The following is a 3,649-nucleotide window of genomic DNA, read 5'->3' on the forward strand; positions in this document are numbered from 1 at the left end:
GGGAGTTTAAGGTTTTGTCTCGAGGTAAGTTTCAAGTTAAACCCGGACTTTGATGAATTCCATTTTGATCCCTTTTCGTCATTGGAACCAATGGGAGTTTTATGTTCAAGCAACATGGTCATGATATCCGTGAAGCTATACCCTTACTCCCCCTTTCAAATTTGCAAACAACCTTGAAAGTAGACAAATTGAAATGAACAATGCATATATTTTATACAACGAGTTTTTCTTTGGTGGGATCTATGCGTGGTAAACACAAAACTTTGGAATGTACCAACTTTCAATCTTGAGACAAATAATCAAGAAACTTCCTTTGAGTGCTTATGCAAGAGTGAAACCCTTCCATGCATGGTAGTGTAACTGTAAAAAAATGTGTTCCTAAGAGCGGAAATACTAGTATAGAGAAAGATGCTCATGCAAGAGTGTATGAATTATTAACAAATTCTTCTTTAAGAAGGGATTTAAGCATAAATTTTGCTACCGTGGAGAGAATTAATTATGTAGCTAGAAGAGGCTTATAGTTTTGGGACTTTCCAATTGATAAGAGGGAGGGGGGGGGAGGAGGGATAACCTTAATTGGAAGGAAATTCTCACTTCCAAGGAAAAAACTCCTTTGATTAAGATAAAGCTACCTTTCAAAACTTAACTCTCCTTGAGAAAATTAGTATTAACTATATTGGTATCACTAAACAAATCTTACACACATGCTCTTTTTCTCTTTGAAAGAAGAAAAATCCTATTTCTTAACTTTAAAGAAAAACTTGTGAACCTTTCATAAGAGTATTCTTTTTAGAGTAAATTATAATGCCACTTTGAATAGAATGGCTAATACCAAGAATTTTCAATACTCAATTGCTCGTGATTATGTGGCAATTATCTCGTGCATCTTAAAAATAGAAAAAGATATTTCTAGCCGGATATAAGGATACGCATAGATATTAATCATCACCCAATATACATGCTATTTTAGTATGATCTCCAATTACCTATGGCTAAAGAGAGTGCTTTCTACTCTCTCTATGCCATATTAGTCTGGTAATATAGAGAACGGAACTTGAAATATAAGTATGATCTCTAGTCACCTATGGTTAAAGAGAGTGCTTTCTACTCTCTCTATGCCATATTAGTCTGGTAATCTAGAGAAAGGAACTTAAATATAAGTATGATTTCTAGTCACCTATGGCTAAAGATAGTGCTTTATACTTTCTCTATGTCATATTAGTCTGGTAATTCAGAGAACGGAACTTGAAATATAAGTATGATGTCCAGTCACCTATGGTTAAAAAGAGTGCTTTCTACTCTCTCTATGCCATATTAATCTGATTATCTAGAGAACGGAACTTGAAAGATAAGTATGATCTCCAGTCACCTATTGTAAAGAGAGTGTTTTCTACTCTCTCTATGTTATATTAGTCTGATAATCTAGAGAACTTGAAACAGTGGAACTTGAAATAACATCGGGGTACGTTGTTAGCAACATGGTTAGTTATGATTAGTAATGAACCCTAATTAGAGGGAAACAACAAAATTAAGTAGGTATTTCTTCTTCCCAAGCAAAAGGTTTGTTTATGGAAAAATGAGAGCTTAAGCATAAATTTATGTAAGCATGAAAGTAAATCACTTTCAAGCAAATGCAATAGCATAAAAAGAACAAGAAAACATTACCTTAGTGTATGTATGGTTTAGTCTTCTCCTTGCTTTGGATGTAGTCGTCTCTTCACTTTGCTTGAAGACCACCAATTTGATTACTTGGAATGAGAGAATGGTAAGAGGCAAAGGGGATTCAAGCTATGGAAATCTTGAGAATTAGGAGAGAGGAGAGGGAGAGGGTAGTGTAAAGAAGAAGATCAAGTTTCTGACAAACTTGATTAGGATTTTGGCCATGGCTTCTCTTGGAGAAATGTGTGTGTGTGTGTGTGTGTAGGAGGTGTGTGTGCGGAAAGAGGTTTGTCTATGGCTTCCTCAAGCTTACTCTCATGTTTGCACCTTGAGAAAATGAAGGAAAGAAGTGCAAAATGAGAAGAGAAGTCCTCTTTTTATGCACAATGTTTTATAAGTTCTTTCACTTATTTTGATAGCTTATCTTCTTTATTTTGATAACTTATCTTTCTTTGATAACTTATCTTACTTATCAAAACTTTCTCAACAAGTTACTTACTCATCTTATCCTTATGTTCTCCTTTTTTCAGTTATCTTTGTCTTTTTTCTTTTTGCTTATCTTATCTTTTTCTTTATGCTAATTTTATCAAAATAAAAAGCTAATTTCCGATGCATTGGTTTTGTCCATGCTCCCATGGAATAAGCCGGAAATGTCTCATGAGTATACTTTGGTGCTTAAATTGAGCCCGAATTTTTCTCGATTTTTTTTCTTTTTACTATTTTCTTTTTCGTTTTCATCTTTTAAGTCGGTGGCTTAGATGTGTTGGCCTTGCGTAAGGGGCAGGAGAAGGCCCTTACAAACTCCCCAACAGAAAGAAAGAGCTTTCCTCAGCTCGAAACAATAAAGGAAGGTGATAAATCGTCAATCGCAAGTTACATCTTTAACTTCCAGGTAACACTAATTTGTTCTTCTCTAGGTGTCAACTATATAAGGTACAATCAATCCTCATCTCTTAGAGTGTTCTTACCTTGATCTTCCTCCCTTCTTTCCATCTTCTTGTTGAGAGTTTCTGAGGATTGTCTTTTTTTTAAAACCCTTTTGGCTGTCTCTTTGCTCATTACTTTACTTTATGGATCAGTAGCAAGAGCTAATCTTCTCTTGGGCCATTCATCATCTGCAACAAACAAGTGAAGCAATCAGGAGGGATTTTGCGAAGTGGTATGAGTGCCTGCTCTTCCCTCACTTGGGAACTTCAGTAGCTCAAAACAAATGGTGGGCATTTCGACACATAACAAGAGACTTTGGGGTCGGTGGTGCAGCCAAAATTGGTCCTCCCACAGATAAGTCAGAAGCAGATGTGTGAAGGTTTGCAAGAAAATGGCAAAGTGCTTTAGCAGCTATTTGATGCAAGATACAACTAGCACCGTCGGGATGTATATCCCAAATGGGACATGTAACAAGTCAAATGTAGCTCAAAGGCTTTGCTAGGTTGTGATGCTTAAGGATACTAAAGGTTGGTGGGTTTTCCTTCAAATGGTTCCACGATATATGTAGAATGCTTGTTCATGTTCGAACATTAATGCAGCTCAACAATCGCGAGCTATTATAGGGAACCATGCATGCACAGGAGTCTACTTTGTGACCATATGCTCGAGTTCAGATCAGACAATTGAAGGTGTGAAAGGAAGTAGAGTTAAGAGTTTTTTAAGGCGAGACCGAATAAGAGTTTTTTCTAAAAACAAGTTGGACTTAACTAGAGAAATGGAGGTCGGTTGCATGCCAAAAAGGTGGCGCTAATGGCGCTGGGGTTGGGAGCCGAGTTGTTCTGCTAGTGCAGAAGGTCGAGAGCTGTATGAGGAATGGAGGTAGCCAGGGCTAGTGGCCAGAGAAGAGCAGAGGGAGATGAAGGTGGGACCGCCATGGCGTGAGCAGGCATGGGGGAGTTGAAAGTATAGCAGTGTGAGCTGTTGGGGTTGGCCTCAAACAGGGCCCATTGCAAGGGCGACTCCTGCAAGAGCGAGGGCAAGAAGGAGCACAACTGGGTAGCGC

Source organism: Adiantum capillus-veneris, chromosome 2 (assembly GCF_014529385.1).
Source record: "Adiantum capillus-veneris isolate H3 chromosome 2, ASM1452938v2, whole genome shotgun sequence".
NCBI lineage: Eukaryota > Viridiplantae > Streptophyta > Polypodiopsida > Polypodiales > Pteridaceae > Adiantum > Adiantum capillus-veneris.